General features: G+C 57.7%; 1 long non-coding RNA gene and 10 other non-coding genes across 12 annotated transcripts in view; all 11 read right to left on the bottom strand.

Moving 5' to 3' along the window:
• Positions 1-17,771, bottom strand: part of LOC116482007 (uncharacterized) — a 33,543-nt gene that overhangs the window by 1,947 nt on the left and 13,825 nt on the right. For both annotated transcript variants that reach the window (XR_009209901.1, XR_009209902.1), the window contains exons 15-32: positions 17,298-17,429; positions 16,864-16,909; positions 15,531-15,662; positions 15,104-15,148; positions 13,617-13,743; positions 13,191-13,235; positions 11,776-11,907; positions 10,556-10,676; positions 10,146-10,190; positions 8,678-8,809; positions 6,796-6,927; positions 5,894-6,025; positions 5,467-5,510; positions 4,949-5,080; positions 4,524-4,568; positions 3,247-3,337; positions 2,624-2,668; positions 928-968 (exon numbers count right to left, since the gene is read on the bottom strand). This is a non-coding gene — a long non-coding RNA (uncharacterized LOC116482007). The remainder of the gene's footprint in view (positions 1-927; positions 969-2,623; positions 2,669-3,246; positions 3,338-4,523; positions 4,569-4,948; positions 5,081-5,466; positions 5,511-5,893; positions 6,026-6,795; positions 6,928-8,677; positions 8,810-10,145; positions 10,191-10,555; positions 10,677-11,775; positions 11,908-13,190; positions 13,236-13,616; positions 13,744-15,103; positions 15,149-15,530; positions 15,663-16,863; positions 16,910-17,297; positions 17,430-17,771) is intronic.
• On the bottom strand, positions 1,214-1,295 carry LOC116482722 (small nucleolar RNA SNORD115). The gene has a single exon (XR_004251994.1). It is a non-coding gene; the product is annotated as a small nucleolar RNA SNORD115 (small nucleolar RNA).
• Positions 2,912-2,993, bottom strand: LOC116482710 (small nucleolar RNA SNORD115). The gene has a single exon (XR_004251982.1). It is a non-coding gene; the product is annotated as a small nucleolar RNA SNORD115 (small nucleolar RNA).
• Positions 4,811-4,892, bottom strand: LOC116482717 (small nucleolar RNA SNORD115). Its single transcript, XR_004251989.1, has one exon. It is a non-coding gene; the product is annotated as a small nucleolar RNA SNORD115 (small nucleolar RNA).
• Positions 5,757-5,838, bottom strand: LOC116482705 (small nucleolar RNA SNORD115). Its single transcript, XR_004251977.1, has one exon. It is a non-coding gene; the product is annotated as a small nucleolar RNA SNORD115 (small nucleolar RNA).
• LOC116482744 (small nucleolar RNA SNORD115) lies at positions 6,658-6,739 on the bottom strand. The gene has a single exon (XR_004252016.1). It is a non-coding gene; the product is annotated as a small nucleolar RNA SNORD115 (small nucleolar RNA).
• On the bottom strand, positions 8,539-8,620 carry LOC116482735 (small nucleolar RNA SNORD115). Its single transcript, XR_004252006.1, has one exon. It is a non-coding gene; the product is annotated as a small nucleolar RNA SNORD115 (small nucleolar RNA).
• Positions 10,418-10,499, bottom strand: LOC116482697 (small nucleolar RNA SNORD115). Its single transcript, XR_004251969.1, has one exon. It is a non-coding gene; the product is annotated as a small nucleolar RNA SNORD115 (small nucleolar RNA).
• Positions 13,479-13,560, bottom strand: LOC116482701 (small nucleolar RNA SNORD115). The gene has a single exon (XR_004251973.1). It is a non-coding gene; the product is annotated as a small nucleolar RNA SNORD115 (small nucleolar RNA).
• Positions 15,393-15,474, bottom strand: LOC116482745 (small nucleolar RNA SNORD115). Its single transcript, XR_004252017.1, has one exon. It is a non-coding gene; the product is annotated as a small nucleolar RNA SNORD115 (small nucleolar RNA).
• LOC116482743 (small nucleolar RNA SNORD115) lies at positions 17,156-17,237 on the bottom strand. Its single transcript, XR_004252015.1, has one exon. It is a non-coding gene; the product is annotated as a small nucleolar RNA SNORD115 (small nucleolar RNA).

Raw genomic sequence — 17,771 nt, 5'->3', positions numbered from 1 at the left:
CCTCTGAGCCTGGTACTTGGGCGTAAAGGCACCCTCTCCAAGTGTGTACCAGAAATCACAGCCTTGGGCTGCAGGGCCACTTGCTTTCTCTGGTGGGTCCCCATTCATACTCTACATACCTCCCAGACACAGAGCCAGTCACACTTGGCCTATCTGCAGTGACATGGTGCCCTCTCCTTTGCTTGGTCCCAAGACCCTGCCACCCTGGAGGTGACACCAAGCAGCCTGAGCAACAAATTCTCAGTACAAGTGCCTCAATAGCGGGCCTTCCCAACTCAGGAGGCCACCCTTCACCACACTCGACCATGGAGAAAGGGTGGTCCCCAGCGGGATGCGGGCTGCCCCTTGGCCCAAAGCCCACGAGTCCCAGGGCTGACCTGCAGCACCACCAGGTACCAGCCAGAGCTCCGCCTTGACCCAACCCCAGGAAAACAACGCTGCCTCCCACCAGACTCCAGGAGACCCACTGGGATGGCCCATTCATCAACAGGGATGGTTGCATTCAGGACCATGGTGTGGTGCAATCCTTAAATCTCTGAGACCCAACCGAATAGGCCCATTCATGCACCACACTCTGAGGACCAAGGGCTCCCCTATTACCCCCGTGGCACCTCGTAGCCCCTCTGGCCTCCCTCATGTGGCCTGGGCAGTTCTGGAGGCCTTACTGGAGCACTGAGTCTCAGCTGGGTGCTGCCCTGCATTGAGCAGAAGGAACTTTCCTGCCTGGACCACCATCACCCTTGCAGGGCTTCAGGGAAGGCATCCTCCTTGGGTCTGATTCCCAAAAAAGTCGCCCTCCAGGAGAACCCTTCCCTCCCAGGTGGAAATTCAGGTCTGCTCCCTGAGAAAACTGTTGCCCAAAGGCTGAATCTCTGGGACCCCCCATGGTCTGGTTCATGACTCATGACCCCAGCAGAATCCACTCACCTATGTCAGTCAATGCCAGGGGGACCTCCTGGGTGGAAGATCTGAAAGGCACAAGGTGAGAACAGAGGCTCAGGAGGAAGCCACCCATGTTCCCAGCCCCCAGGGAACCATAGCACCAACACCAATACCGCAAAGGGAGACTGGGCTGCCTCACAGAGGAGTGCAGAGACAGGTTCGGCCACCTCCAGATGCCCTTCAGAGCCTCCAGGTCTCCAGTTCAACATACAATGGCCCTGCAAAGAACCTTGGGATCCTAGCATCCACTTCCAAAATTCTCCCCTAGGCTAGGCCTCAGCGTAATCCTATTGAGCATGATTTTTAAGTCATCATCTCTCTTCAGGGCAATATCAGGTTCTCATCATTGACCCAATCCAGGGAACCCCCTCCCCGCACAAACATCCAGTGCAACCAAGATGTGATCACCACAGCTCAGTGCAGGAGACCAGGGTGCCAGGAAGGGTCAGAGTTTCAGTGCACCAGGGGCTGAGCACCTGGCTGACAGACATTGGCCTGGGGCCTGTGGGCCCAACACAAGTCTTCCTCCAGGCTTACCATCTGGAGGGCCAGGAGGAGGAAATGTGTCTAACTAGGGCCTCACACATCAATGTAGAGAAGTGGCTAAGGGATACTCATGTGATGGGATCCATGCTGAACACAGATCCCTCACAGACACTGAGAACCCTTGGCCCTCCCTGCCACCAAACCCTGGAAAGACAGGGCAAGCATGTCACCTGGCTCAGGCAAGATGCCTGGGCAGCACCCTACTGCAGGCCCCAAGAGCACCTCCACTGCACGGGCCTGCTCCCACACACAACCCCAGGGCCATACCGGGGACACAGGGCACAGGACAGGGCCACCAACCAGCTCCTGGCCAACCAAGTATGGTGGCCCAGATGCCAAGAGCCGCTGCAGACTTGGATGTCCAAGAGATTGCACCTAGGCGTGGTGGGTGCTGGCCCTGGTGCCCTCTCCAAGCCTAGGGGCTTCCAGGATCACATGCTTTCCATGCCCTGCCCAACTCTGACACACAGAGCCAGGTCACACTCAGCCAATCAGGAACAACACAGTGTCTTTTCCTTTCTTGGGCTCAAGACCCTGCCACCCTGAGGTGACCCCAAGGCTCAGAAGCAGCCTGGGCAGCAAATTCCTAGAACAGTCCCTCGACAGCTGGCCTTGCCATCTCAGAAGGACACCCTTTTCACCACTGGACCTCAAGGAAGGCTTGTCCCCAGCAGGATCAGAGCTGCTCCCTTGGCCCAAAGTCCACAAGTCCCAGGGCCTGCAGCACCACCAGGTGCCAGCCAGAGCTCAGCCTTGACCCAACCTCATTGAAACAGTACCATCCCCCACCAGGCTCAAGGAGGTACCACTAAGATGGCCCATTGCTCAACAGGGTTGATCCCATTCAAGGCCATGGGTGTGGAGCATTCCTTGAATCTCCACAGCCTGACCGTGTGAATCCAGTCACTCATCCCTCTCCAGGGAGGGAGAACTCCAGTGTGACCTCCAGGGCACACTGCATCCCCTGTGCCCCACTCCATGTGCCCTGGGCAATACTCGAGGCCTGACCTGCCCACTGGGTTTCAGCTGGGAGCTGCCCTACATTGGGCTGAAGGAATCCCTTCCTGCCTGGACCACTGTCGGGGACCCCACGCTACATCACTCATGGCCCATGACCAAAACAGGATGCACTCACCTATGCCGCTCAAGGCTAGGGGGGTCACTTGGGCAGAAGAGCTAACTGAAAGACACAGGGGAGAACAGGGTCTCAGGAAGGAGCCTCCAACATACCCCGTCACCAGGGACCAAGAGCCCGGATACCAAGCCAGCACAGGGAGCCTGGGCTGCCTCACAGAGGAGCGCAGAGACAGGGTTGGGCCCACAAGATGCCCTTCAGGGCCTCAAGGTCTCCAGCCTAAAATACAGCTGCTCTGTCAGGGACCTCAGAATCACAGCATTCTCTTCCAAAATTATCACCTAGGCTGGGCCTCAGCGTAATCCTATTGAGCATGATTTTTAAGTCATCACCTTTCTTCAGGACAATATAAGGTTCTCATCACTGACCCAACCCAAGGTACCCTCCTGCCCCCCACGCATGCATCCAGTAGGACCCAGATGCTCAGTGCAGGAGCCGAGGGCACCACGAAGGTCCTGAGCTTCAGCGCACTGGGGGCTGGGTGCCTAGCTGACTGACATTGGCCCAGGGATAGTGGGCCCAACACAAATTTTCCTCCGGGGTCACCATCTGGGGAGACAGGAGGAAGACATGTGTCCAAACTGACCTCCATGTGGGGAAGGGGGTCGGGGGTGCCAGCTCACCTTTGCTCACCCTCCATGGACACATGTGATGAGTTCAATGTGATGAGTTCAATACTGACTCGTTAAGTACGCGGTACACTGTTGGCTCTCCCTACCACAGAACCCAGAAAGGAAAGGGCAGGTGGGTCACTGGGCTTGAGCAAAACGCCCAGGCTGCATCGTATTGCAGGCCCCGAGAGCACCTCCACTGTCCAAAACGGCTCCCCTGCATGACCCCAGTGCTGCACTGGGACTGTTGGGCACAGACCTGGGCCACCAGCCAGGTCACGGCCAACCAAGGAGGCTAGCCCAGATGTCACACCCTGCTGCAGACCTGATAGTTGCATAGCCTGTCACTGGGCATGAAGGGCACGCATCCAGGCAACCTCTCCAAGTGTGCAACAGAAATCACAGCCTGGTGCTGCAGGGCCACGTGCTTCCTCTGGTGGGTCCCCATCCATGCTCTGTAAACCTCCCACACACAGAAACAGCCACATGGCCAATCAGGAGACACTTGGTGACCTCTGCTTTGCTTGGGCCCAAGACCCTGTCACCCTGGATGTGACCCCAAAGCTCAGAAGAAGCTTGAAAGACAAATTCCTGGGACACGTCCCTTGACAGCAGGCCTTTCCACATCAGGAGGCCACTCTTCCAGACACTTGACGTCGGAAAAAGGGTGACCCCCAGTGGGATGAGGGCTCCCCCTTGGCCCAATGCCCATGAGTCCCAAGGCTGACCTGCAGAAGCCACCAGGTGCTGGCCAGAGCTCTGCCTTGACCCAAACCCAGGGAAACAATGCCACCCCCTCCCCTCCACCAGGCTCCAGGAGACTCACTGGGATGGCCCATTGCTCAACAAGGACGGTCCTATTCAGGGCCATGGTGGTGCGTGATCCTTTGATCTCCACAATCCAACCCAAGAGGCCCATTTGTGCATGACACACCGAATACTGAGACCTCCTATGTGACCCCCATGGCACCCAGAGTTCCTCTGTCCCCCTCATGTGGCCTGGGAAATCCTCGAGGCCTGACCTGAGCATCGACTCTCAGCTATGAGCTGCCCTGCGTGGGGTGGAAGGGACCCTTTCCTGCCTGGACCACCATCATGCCCACAGGGCTTCAGGGAAGGCATTCCCCGTGGATCCAATTCCCAAAATAGCCACCCTCCTGGAGAACCTACGCCTCCCCAGTGGTAATTCAAGTCGGTTCCCTGAGAAAACCCTCGTGACCAGAAGGGGGACCCCTGGTGACCCCATGTGGCCTGGCTCATGGCCCATGACCCCAGCAGGATCCACTCACCCATGCCCGTCAATTCCAGGGGGCCTGCCTGGGCAGAAGAGCTCACTGAAAGACACAAAGGGAGACAGGGACTCAGTAAAGAGCTACCAATATTCCCTGGCCTGGGGAACTGGAGCCCCAACACCAAGCCCACAAAAGGAGTCTGGGCTGCCTCACAGAGGAGCACAGAGACAGGTTGGACCACCTCCGATGACCTTCAGGGCTTCAAGGTCTCCAGATCAAAATACAGGGTCCCTGCAGGGGACTTTGGGATCCCAGTGTCCTCTTCCAAAATTCTCACCTAGGCTAGGCCTCAGCGTTATCCTATTGAGCATGATTTTTAAGTCATCACCTCTCTTCAGAACAATATAAGGTTCTCATCATTGACCCAACCCAAGGCACCCACCTCCCTGCACATGCATCCAGCAGGACCAGGATATGCTCACCACAGCTCAGTGCAGGAGACCAGGGTGCCAGGAAAGGCCTGAGCTTCAGCACATCGGGGGCTGGGAACCTGGCTGACAGACACTGGCCCAGGGCCACTGGGCCCAATGCAAGTCTTCCTCCAGGCTCACCATCTGGGGGTACAGGAGGAGGACGTGTGTCCAAATAGGGCCTCACATCTCCATATGAGGAAGGGATAAGAGATACTCATGTAATGGGTTCCATGTGGAACACTGACCCATCACAGATGCAGGGCACCCTTGGCCGTCCCCGTCACCATACCCTGAAAAAACAGGGCAGTCTGCCTGCCCTGTGACCACTAGGCATGGGCCACGGCCTCCAACCAGCTCCCGGCCAACCAAGGAGGGTAGCTCGGAAGCTATGCACTGTTGCAAACCTGGCAGTCACATGGTGGGAATTCAGGTCAGTTCCCTGAGGAACCCTCAGGGCCTGAAGTCTGACCCTCAGCAAACCCATGCGGCCTGGCTCATGGCCCATGATGCCAGCAGGACCCACTCACCTATGTTGGTCAATGCCAGGGGAACCCCTTGGCAGAAGAGCTCACTGAAAGACACAAGGGGAGAACCAGGGCTCAGGGAGGAGCCATCAACGTGCCCCGTCACTGGGGAAGAGGAGCGCAAACACCAAGCCCACAAAGGGAGCCTGGGTTGCCTCACACAGGAGCGCAGAGAAAGCATTGGGCCACCTCCAGATGCCCTTCAGGGCCTCCAGGTCTTTAACCCAAAATACAGCAGCCCTGCCGGAAATCTTGGGATCCCGGCATCCTCTGCCAAAATTCTCACCTAGGTTGGGCCTCAGCGTAATCCTATTGAGCATGATTTTTAAGTCATCACCTCTCTTCAGGTCAATATAAGGTTCTCATCATTGACCCAACCCAGAGAACCCCCTCCCCACACAAACATCCAGTGAAACCCAGATGTGCTCACCACAGCTCAGTGCAGGAGACCAGGGCACCAGGAAGGGCTGGAGCTTCAGTGCACCGCGGACTGAGCACCTGGGTGATGGACACTGGCTCAGGAAAAGCAGGCCCAATGGAAGTCTTCCTCAAGTCTCACCATCTGGGGGCACAGGTGGAGGACATGTGACCACCCTCCATGCGGAGAAGGGGGTGTTGGGTACCAGCTCATTCTTGCTTTCCCTCCATGGACACATGTGATGAGATCCACGCAAAATGCTGACTTGTCACTGACGCAGGGCACCCTTGGACCTCCCTGCCACCGAGCCCAGGAAGGACAAGGCAGGCAGGTCACTGGTCTCAGGTAAAAGGCCCAGGCTGTGCCATACTTCAGGCCTGGGGAGCACCTCCACTGCCCAAAACAGCTGCCCCGTTTGACGCCAGGGCTGCCCTGGGACCACTGGGCACAGGCTCGGGCCACCAGCCAGGTCATGAACAACCAAGGAGGCTAATCAATGCCAGGGTGCCCACCTGGGCAGAAAAGCTCACTGAAAGACACAAAGGGAGAACAGGGGCTCAGGAAAGAGCCACCAACTTGTTCCATCCCCAGGGTACCAGAGTACCAACACCAAGGCCAGACAGGGAGCCTGGGGACCCTCATGCAGGAGCACAGAGACAGGGTTGGGCCCACTCCAGATGCCCTTTCAGGGCCTCCAGGTCTCCAGCCCAAAACACAGTGGCTCTGCCAGGGATCGCAGGATCCCAACGTCCTCTTCCAACATTCTCACTTAGGCTGGGCCTAAGTGTAATCCTACTGAGCATGATTTTTAAGTCATCACCTCTCTTCAGAAGAATATAAGGTTCTCATTACCAGCCCAACCCAGGGCACCCCCCTCCCCATGTATGCATCCAGCAAGACCCGGTTGTGCTCACCAAAGCTCAGTGCAAGAGACCAGGGAACCAGGAAGGGTCCGAGCTTCAGTGCACTGGGAGCTGAGCACCTGGATGATGAACACTGGCCCGGGGACTTCAGGCCCAACTCAAGTCTTTCTTCAGGGTCACCATCTGTAGGGACAGGAGGAAGACATGTGTCCAACCAGGGCCTCATGTATCAATGTACGGAAGGCGGGTAGGGGATACCCTGGTAATGGGATCCTTACAGAACACTGACCCAACATGGACGCAAAGCAGCCTTGGCCCTCCCTGCCACCAAACCCCTGAAAGACAGGGCAAGTGGGTTACTGGGCTGGGGCAAGAGGCCTGGGCTGTGCCCTACTGCAGGCCCCAAGAACACCTCCACTGCCCGGGCCAGATCCCCTGAACAACCCCAGGGTCGCACTGGGACCATGGGGCACGGGCCAAGGCAGCCAACCTGCTCAAGGTTGGTTGAGCCAAGGAGGGTGGTCCTGATGCCAGGAGCCACTCCAGACCTGGCAGTCACAGAGCCTGCCCCTGGGCATGGTAGGACCACCCTGGTGCCCACTCCAAGCACGCATCAGAAATCAAAGCCCGGGGGCCTCCATGGCTAGACTCTTTCTCTGATGAGTCCCCATCCATGCCCTGCACACCTCCCACACACAGAGCCAGGCCACACTCAGCCAATCGGAAACCACATGGTGTCCTCTCCTTCCCTTGGCCTGAAAACTCCACCATCCTGGAGGCGACCCCATAGCTCAGAAGCAGCCTAGGTGGCAAATTCCCAGGACAGGTCCCTTGACAGCAGGTCTGCCCACCTCAGGAGGCCACCCTTCCTGCCACTAGACTTCAAGGAAGGGATTACCCCAGTGGGATGGGAGTTGTCCCCTTGGCCTAAAGCCCATGAGCCCCAGGTCCAGCCTGCAGCACCACCAGGCACCAGCCAGCGCTCAGCCTTGACCCAATCACATTGAAACAGCACCACCCCCTACCAGGCTCAAGGAAGCACCACCAAAATGGCCCATTGCTCAACAGGGTTGGTCCCATTCAGGGCCATGGGTGGGTAGCATTCCTTGAGTCTCCGCAGCCTGATGGCGTGGACCCTATCACCCACCCCTCTTGGGGAAAGAACTCCAGCATGACTCCCAGGGCACCCCAAAGCCCCTGTGGCCCCCATCATGTGGCCTGGGCAGTCCTCAAGCCTGATCTGCCCACCTGGTTTCAGCTGGGAACTGCCCGACATTAGGCTGAAGGAACCCTTTCCTGCCTAGACCACCATCACCCTGCAGAGCTTCAGGAAATGCGTGCTCCTAGAGTCAGATGCCCAAGGAAGTGACCCTCCTGGAGGAACCATCCCTCCCGGTAAGTAATCGGTTGGCTCCCTGAGAAAACTCTAGTGGCCTGAAGGCTGACTCTCAACAACCCCATGCTGCCTCACTCACGGCCCATGACCCCAACAGGATGCACTGACCTATGCCACTCAAAGCCAGGGGCCCCACCTGGGTAGAAGAGCTCACTGAAGGACACAGGGAAGAAGGAGCGCTCAGGAAGGGGCGCCAAATTGCCCTGTCCCTGGAGAAGTGGAGCACAGACACCAAGCCCACAAGGGGAGCCTGGGCTGCCTCATGAAGGAGCACAGAGAAAGGATTGGGCCCCCCCAAGATGCCCTTCAAGTTCTCAAGTTCTCCAGTGCAAAATAAGTGTGGCTTTGCTGGAGATCTTGGGATCCCTGCATCATCTTCCCTAATTCTTACCTATCCTGGGCTTCAGTGTAATCCTATTTAGCATGATTTTTAAGTCATCACCTCTTTTCAGGACAATATAAGGTTCTCATCATCAGCCCATCCCAGGGCGCACCCCCGCCCCATGCATGCATCCAGCAGGACCCGGATGGGCTCACCCTGGCTTAGTGCAGGAGCCGAGCATTCCAGGAAAGGCCCAAGCTTCAGTGCACTTAGAGCTGGACACCTGGCTGACTCACACTGGCCCAAGAACAGAGGGCCCAAGGCAAGTCTTCCTTCGGTCTCACCATCTGGGGGACAGCAGGAAGATATGTGTCCAAACTGACCTCCATGTGGGGAAGGCAGTAGTGGGTGGGGGCTCACATTTGCTTGCCCTCCACGGACACATGTTATGAGATCCATGTGAAGTACTGACTCATCACCAACGCAGGGTACCCTTGGCCCTCCCTGCCACCAAGCCCTGGAGGAACAGGGCAGGTAGGTCACTGGGCTCAGGCAAAATGCATGGGTTGCGCCATACTGCAGGCCCTGAGTCTACCTCCACTGCCACAGATGGATCCCCACATGACCCCAGGGCCCCCTGACACCAATGGGCATGGGCCAGGGCCATGAGCCAGCTCATGGCCAACAAAGGTGGCTGGCCCAGATGCCACACACCACTGCAGATCTGGCTATCGCATAGTCTACCCCTGGGCGTGTTGGGCACACATCAAGATGCCGTCTCCAAGTGTGCATGGAAATCACAACCTAGAGCTACAGGGCCATGTGCTTTCTCTGGTGGGTCACCATCCATGCTCTGCACACCTCACACACACAGAGCTGGGCCTCACTTGCCCAATCTGGAGGAACATGGTGCCCTCCCCTTTGCTTGTTCCCAAGACCCCATCACCCTGGAGGTGACACCATGGCTCAGAAGCAGCCTGAGCAATAAAATCCTAGGACAGGTCCCTCGACAGTGAGCCTTCCCACTTCAGGAGGCCACCTTTCACAACACTTGACCTCGGAGATAGGATGACCCCCAGCGGGATGCAGGCTGCCCCTTGGTCAAAAGCCCAAGAGTCCCAGGGCTGACCTGCGGCACCACCAGGTGCCGGCCAGAGCTCTACCTTAACCCAGTCACAGGGAAACAACTCCACCCCCCACCAGGCTCCAGGAGACCCATTGAGATTGCCCATTGCTAAACAGGGACAGTCGCATTCAGGGCCATAGGTGGGGCACTATCCTTGAATCTCCACAACCCAACACCATAGGTCAATTCACGCACCACACTCTGGGGACCAAGAGGTCACCGTTAAACCCGTGGTGCCCTGTAGCCCCTCTGGCCCCCCTCATGTAGCCTGGGCAGTCCTTGAGGCCTTACTGCAGCACCGAGCCTCAACTAGGCACTGTCCTATGTTAGGCAGAAGGAACCCTTTCCTGCCTGGACCACCATCACCCCTTCAGGGCTTCAGAGAAGGTGTCCTCCTTGGGTCCGATTCCAAAAAGCCTGCCTTCCAGGAGAACCTTTCCGTCTCAGGTGGAAATTCAGGTCAGCTCCCTGAGAAAACTCTTGTGGTCCAAAGGCTGATCCTTGGGGACCCCACATGGTCTGGCTCATGATCCGTAACACCAGCAGGATCCACTCACCTATGCCAGTCTATGCCAAGGGGCCCTCCTAGGTGAAAGAGTTCACTGAAAGACAAAGGCGAAAATGGACTCAGGAAGGAGCCACCAACATTCTCTGCCCCCAGGGAACTGGAGCAACGACACCAAGCCCACACAGGGAACCTAGAGCACAGAGACAGGTTGGGCCACCTCCAGATGCCCTTCAGAGCCTCCAGGTCTCAGGTCCAAAATACAGTGGCCCTGTTGGGGACCTTGGGATCCCAGCATCCTTTTCCAAAATTCTCCCTTAGGCTGGGCCTCAGCGTAATCCTATTGAGCATGATTTTTAAGTCATCACCTCTCTTCAGGACAATATAAGGTTCTCATCATTGACCCAACCCAGGGCAACCCCCTTCCCGCACATGCATCCAGTGGAACCCGGATGTGCTCACCACAGCTCAGTGCAGGAGACCAGGGCACCAGGAAGGGCTGGAGCTTCAGCGCATCGAGGGCTGAGCACCTGGCTGACGGACACTGGCCCAGGAAAAGTGAGCCCAACAGAAGTCTTACCATCTAGGGGAACAGGTGGAGAACATGTGACCACTCTCCATGTGGAGAAGGGGGTGTTGGGTGCCAGCTCACACTTGCTCCCCGTCCATGGACACATGTGATGAGATCCATGCGAAATACTGACTCATCACCTATGCAAGTGTCTCTCCCTGCCACCGAACCCGGGAAGGACAAGGCAGGTAGGTCACTGGGCTCAGGCAAAACGCCCAGGGTATGCGGGACTGCAGGACCCAAGGGCACCTCCACTGGCCAAAACGGCTCCTCCGCATGACCCCAGGATTGCCCTGGGACCACTGGGCACAGGTCCAGGCCACCAGCCAGGTCACAGCCAACCAAGGAGGTTGGCCCAGATGCTACACACTACTGCAGACCTGACAGTGGCACAGCCTGCCCCGGGCATGATGGGCATGCGTACAGGCACCCTCTCCATGCAGGCACCAGAAAAGATAGCTTGGGGCCTCAGGGCCACTTGTTTTCTCTGGTGGGTCCCTATCCATACTCCACATACCTCCCAGACACATAGCCAGTCACACATAGCCAATCCAGAGTCTCATGCTGCCCTCTCCTTTGCTTGGTCCCAAGACCCCACCACCCTGGAGGTGACACCATGGCCTCCATGCAGCCTGAGCAACAAACTCCCAGTACAGGTGCCTCAATAGCGGGCCTTCCCAACTCAGGAGGCCACCCTTCACAATACTCGAGTGACCCCCAGCGGGATGCGGGCTGTCCCTTGGCCCAAAGCCCATGAGTCCCAGGGCTGACCTGCAGCACCACCAGGTGCCAACCAGAGCCAACCTTGACCCAACCCCAGGGAAACAACTCCGCCCCCCAACCAGGCTCCAGGAGACACGCTGAGATGGCCCATTGCTCAACAGGGATGGTCGCATTCAGGGCCATGTGTAGAGCAGGATCCTTGAGTCTCTGCTACCCAACCCCATGGGCCCATTCACACACCACACTCCAGGGACCAAGAGCTCCCTTGTTACCCCATGGCACTCTGTAGCCCCTCTGGCCCCCCTCATGTGGCCCTGTTCTCATCATTGACCCAACCCAGGGAACCCCCTCCCTGCACAAACAGCCAGTGGAACCTGGATGTGCTCACCACAGCACAGTTCAGGAGAGCAGGGTGCCAGGAAAGGTCAGAGTTTCAGCCCACGGGGGGCTGAGCACCTGGCTGACAGACACTGGCCCTCAGCCTGCAGGTCCAACACAAGTCTTCCTCCAGGCTCACCATCTGGAGGGACAGGAGGAGGACATGTGTCCAACCAGGGCCTCACATATCAATGTAGAGATGGGGCTAAGGGATACCCATGTGATGGGATCCATGCTGTACACTGACCCAACACGGATGTGGGGCATCCTTGGCCCTCTCTGCCACCAAACCCTGGAAAGACAGGGCAAACAAAAAGTGCTGGCTCAGGCAAGATGCCTAGGCTGTACCCTACTGCAGGCCCCAAGAGCACCTCCACTGCGCAGGCCAGCTCCCACACACGACTCCAGGGCCATACCAGGGACACAGGGCACAGGACAGGGCCATCAACCAGCTCCTGGCCAACCAAGGTGGTTGGCCAGATGCCAAAAGCCGCTGCAGACCTGGCCCTCCCAGAGCCAGCACCTGAGCATTGTGGGCAATGGCCCTGGTGCCCTCTCCAAGCCTGGGGGGCCCCTGGGCCACACTTTCTCTGGTGGGTCCCCATCTATGCCCTGCCTAACTCCGATATACAGAGCCCGGCTATACTCAGCCAATCAGGAACCAGATGGTGTCTCCTCCTTTCCTTGGGCACAAGACCCTGCCACCCTGAGGTGACTCCAAGGCTCAGAAGCAGCCTGGGTGGCAAATTCCCTTGACAGCAGGCCTTCTCACCTCAGGAGGACACTCTTTTCACCACTGGACCTCAAGGAAGAGTTGTCCCCAGCAGGATCGGAGCTGCCCCCTTGACCGAAGGCCCCCAAGTCCCAGGACCTGCAGCACCACCAGGTGCCAGCCAGAGCTCAGTCTTCACCCAACCTCACTGAAACAGTGCCGTCCCTCACCAGATTCAAGGAGGTACCACTGGCCCATTGCTCAACAGGGCTGGTCCCATTCAAGGTCATGGGTGTGGAGCATTCCTTGAATCTTCACAGCCTGACTGTGTGGGCCCAATCACTCACCCCTCTCCAGGGAGAGAGAACTCCAGTGTAACCTCTAGGGTGCACCACATTCCCTGTGCCCCTCCTCCCCATGTGCCCTGGACAGTACTCCAGGCCTGACCTGTCCACCGAGTTTCAGCTGGGAGCTGCCCTACGTTGGGCTGAAGGAACCCTTTGCTGCCTGGACCACTGTCACCCCTGCTGGGCTTCAGGAAAGACATGCTCCTTGGGTCAGATTCCCAAGGAAGTGGCCCTCCTGGAGAAACCATCCCTCCCTGGTGGGGAGTAGGTTGGCAGACTGAGAAAACCCTAGTTGTCCAAAGGCTGAATGTCGGGGACCCCATGCTGCATCACTCATGGCCCATGACCAAAACAGGATGTACTCACCTATGCCGCTCAAGGCCGCGGTGACCACTTGGGCAGAAGAGCTCACTGAAAGACACAGGGGAGAACGGGGGCTCAGGAAGGAGACTCCAACGTGCCCCGTCACCAGGGACCTGGAGCCTGGATACCAAGCCTGCACAGGGAGCCTGGGCTGCCTCACGGAGGAGCACAGAGATAGGGTTGGGCCCACCAGATGCCCTTCAGGGCCTCGAGGTCTCCAGCCCAAAATACATTTACTCTGTCAGGGACCTCAGAATCCCAGCATCCTCTTCCAAAACTCTCACCTAGGCTGGGCCTCAGCGTAATCCTATTGAGCATGATTTTTAAGTCATCACCTCTCTTCAGGACAATATAAGGTTCTCATCATCGACCCAACCCGTGGTACGCCCCTCCCTGCACATGCATCCAGCAGGACCCAGATGGGCTCACCATAGCTCAGTGCAGGAGCCAAGGGTGCCAGAAGGGCCCAAGCTTCAGTGTACCAGGGACTGGGCACCTGGCTGACATTGGCCCAGTGACAGCGGGCCCAACACAAGTTTTCCTCCGGGGTCACCATCTGGGGAGACAAGAGGAAGACATGTGTCCAAACTGACTTCCATGTGGAGAAGGAGGTCAGGGGTGCCAGCTCACCCTTGCTAGCCCTCCATGGACACATGTGATGAGTTCAATGTGAAATGCTGACTCATCAAGTACACGGAGCACCTGTGGCCCTCCCTTCCACCGAACCTGGAGAGGACAGGGCAGGTGGGTCACTGGGCTTGAGCAAAATGCCTAGGCTGTGCTGCACTACAGGCCCCAAGAGCACCTCCACTGTTCAAAATGGCTCCCCTGCATGACCCCAGGGCTGCCCCGGGGCCACTAGGCACAGACCCGGGCCACCAACCAGGTCATGGCCAACCAAGGAGGCTGGCCCAGATGTCACACCCCACCGAAGAGCTGGTAGTTGCATAGCCTGCTCCGGGCATGGTGCGCTTGTCCAGGCACCCTGTCCAAGCATGCAACAGAAATCATAGCCTGGAGCTGCAGTGCCACGTGCTTTCTCTGGTGGGTCCCCATCCATACTCTGCACACCTCCCACACACAGAGCCAACAACACTTGGCCAATCAGGAGACACATGGTGCCCTCTGCTTTGCTTGGGCCCAAGACCCCGCCACCCTGGATGTGAACCCAAAGCTCAGAAGAAGCTTGAGTGACAAATTCCTGGGACATGTCCCTCGACAGCAGGCCTTCCCACCTCAGGAGGCCACCCTTCCAGACATTTGATGTTGGAAAAAGGGTGATCCCCAGTGGGATTTGGGCTCCCCATTGGCCCAACGCCCACGAGTCCCAGTGCTGACCTGCAGCACCACCAGGTGCCGGCCAGAACTCTGCCTTCACCCAACCCCAGGGAAACAATGCTGCCCCCACACCAGGCTCCAGGAGACCCACTGGGATGGCCCATTTCTCAACAGGGACCGTACCGTTCAGGGCCATGGTGGGGTGTGATCCTTGAATCTCCATGAACAAACCCAAGAGGTCCATTTGTGCATGACACGCCAGGCACTGAGAGCTCCCATGTGACCCCTGTGGTGCCCCAGAGGCTCTCAGCCACCCTCATGTGGCCTGGGCAATCCTTGAGGTCTGACCCAAGCACCGAGTCTCAGCTAGGAGCTGCACCGAGTCTCAGCTAGGAGCTGCCTTATGTGGGGCTGAAAAAAACCCTTTCCTGCCTGGACCACCATCACCCCTGCAGGGCTTCAGGGAAGGTGTCCGACTTGGGTCTGATTTCCCAAAATGCCACCCTTCTAGCGAACCTATGCCTCCCGGGTGGGAATTCAGGTGGGCTCCCTGAGAAAACCCTTATGGCTGTAAGGCTGACCCTTGGCGACCCATGTGGCCTTGCTCATGACCCATGACCCCAGCAGGATCCACTCACCTATGCCGATCAATGCCAAGTGGCCTGCCTGGGCAGAAGAGCTCACTGAAAGACACAAGGGGAGAACAGGGGCTCAGGGAAGAGCCACCAACATTCCCTGGCTCAGGGAACCAGAGTGCCAACAGCAAGCCCACAGAGGGAGCCTGGACTGCCTCATGGAGGAGCGCAGAGACAGGTTGAGCCATCTCCAGATGCCCTTCAGAGCCTTGAAGTCTCCGGCCTAAAATACAAGGGCTCTGCCAGGGACTTTGGGATCCTACTGTCCTCTTCCAAAATTCTCAACTAGGCTGTGCCTCAGCGTAATCCTATTGAGCATGATTTTTAAGTCACTACCTCTCTTCAGAACACTATAAGTTTCTCAACATTGACTGAACCCAAGGCACCCCCCTCCCTGCACATGCATCTGGCAGGACCACGATATACTCACCACAGCTCAGTGTAGGAGACCAGGGAGCCAAGAAAGGCCTGAGCTTCAGTGTACCAGGGGCTGGGAAACTGGCTGACAGACACTGGCCCAGGGCCATTGGGCCCAATGCAAATCTTCCTCCAGGCTCACCATCTGGGGGGACAGGAGGAGGATATGTGTCCAAATAGGGCCTCACATCTCCATGTGGAGAAGGGGGTAAGGGATACCCCTGTAATGGGTTCCATGTGGAACACTGAGCCATCATGGATGCAGGGCACCCTTGGCCCTCCCCGTCACCAAATCCTGAGAAACAAGGTAGGTTGGTCATTGGGTTCGGGCCAGACACCTGGGCTGCACCATACTTCTGGTCCAAAGAACACCTCCACTGCCCTCACCAGCTCCCCCGCATGATCCCAGGGTTGCCCTGTGACCACTGGGCATGGGCCACGGCCACCAACCCGCTCCCAGCCAACCAAGGAGGGTAGCCTGGAAGCTACCATTGCAAACCAGGGAGAGAGAACTCCAGTGTAACCTCTAGGGTGCACCACACCTCCCAAACTCAGAGCTGGGCTACACTCAGCCAATCAAGGGCCACATGGTATCTTCTCATTTCCTTGGGCCCAAGATCCGAGACCCTGGAGGTGACCCCTTGGCTCAGAAGAAGCCGAGGTGGCAAATTCCCAGTACAAGACCCTAGACAGTGGACCTTCCCACCTCAGAATGCCACTGTTACTGCCACTCAAACATGGAGAACAGGTGACCCCCATGGGACATGGGATGCCCCCTTAGCCCAAAGCCCATGGGTCACAGGACTGGCCTGAAGCACCAGCAGGAGCCAGCCAGATCTCAACCTTGACCCAACCCCATTGAAACTGCACCACCCCTGACCAGACTCAATACGTGCCACTAGGATGGCCCATTGTTCAACAGGATCAGCCCCATTCAGGGCCACAGGTGGGATGAGATCCTTGAACCTCCATGGCCCGACCCCATCACCATCCCCCAGGAACATGCCGGGGGATCGAGAGCTCCCACGTGAAACCCGTGGCACCCTGGAGCCCTTCTGGCCCCCCTCATATGGCCTGGGCAGTCCTCAAGGCCTGACCCGCACACCAGCTCTCAACTGGGTGATGTCCTGCATGGGGCTGAAGGAACCCTTTGCTATCTAGACCATTGTCATTCCTGCAGGGCTTCAGGGAAGGTATCCTCGGGTAAGATTCCCAAGGAAGCTGCCCTCCTGGAGAAACCATCCCTCCCTGATGGGAATCAGGGTCAGCTCCCTGAGGAAACCCTCATGGCCTGAACTCTGACCCTTGGCGAACCCATGCCCATGCCACCAGCAGGATCCACTCACCTATGTTGGTCAATGCCAGGAGGCCCCCCCTTGGCAGAAGAGCTCACTGAAAGACACAAGGGGAGAACTGGGGCTCAGGGAGGAGCCACCCACGTGCCACTTCACTGGGGAACAGAAGGGCCAACACCAAGCCCGCACAGGGAGCCTGGGCTGCCTCACAGAAGAGCGCAGAGACAGAGTTGGGCCTCCTCCAGATACCCTTCAGGGCCTCCAGGGCTCCAGCCCAAAATACAGTGGCCCTGCCGGAAATCTTGGGATCCCAGCATTCTCTTCCAAATTTCTTACCTAGGTTGGGCCTCAGCGTAATCATTGAGCATGGTAATTTTAAGTCATCACCTCTCTTCAACACAATATAGGGTTCTCATCATTGACCCAAACCAGGGCACCCCCCCCCCCGCCCGCACATGCATCCAGCGGGACCCGGATGTGCTCACCACAGCTCAGTGCAGGAGATCAGGGGGCCAGGAAGGGCCTGAGCTTCAGCACACCAGGGGCTGAGCACCTGGGTGATGGACGCTTGCCAGGGTCCATTGGTCCTGACGCAAGTCTTCCTTCAGGCTCACCATCTGTATGGACAGGAGGAGGACATGTGTCCAAACAGGGCCTCATATGTCCAGGTGGGGAATGGGGTAAGGGATACCCATGTGATGGGATCCATGTGGAACACTGACCTGTCACGGATACAGGGCACCCACGGCCCTCCCCATCACCAAACCCTGAAAAAACAGGCCAGGCGGATCACTGGGCTTGGGCAAGACCCCTGGTCTTCATGCTATTGCAGACCTTGAGAGCACCTCCAGTGCCCCCTCTGGCTTCTCCTTCACATGATCCCAGGGCTTCCCTGGGACCACTGAGCATGGGACAGGGTCACCGACATGCTCATGGCCAACCGAGGAGGCTGGCCCAGA

The sequence above is a fragment of the Hylobates moloch genome, unplaced genomic scaffold (genome assembly GCF_009828535.3).
Source record: "Hylobates moloch isolate HMO894 unplaced genomic scaffold, HMol_V3 SCAFFOLD_14, whole genome shotgun sequence".
NCBI lineage: Eukaryota > Metazoa > Chordata > Mammalia > Primates > Hylobatidae > Hylobates > Hylobates moloch.
The sequence above is the reverse complement of the archived record's forward strand: the minus strand, read 5'-3'. Positions and strand labels throughout refer to the sequence as shown.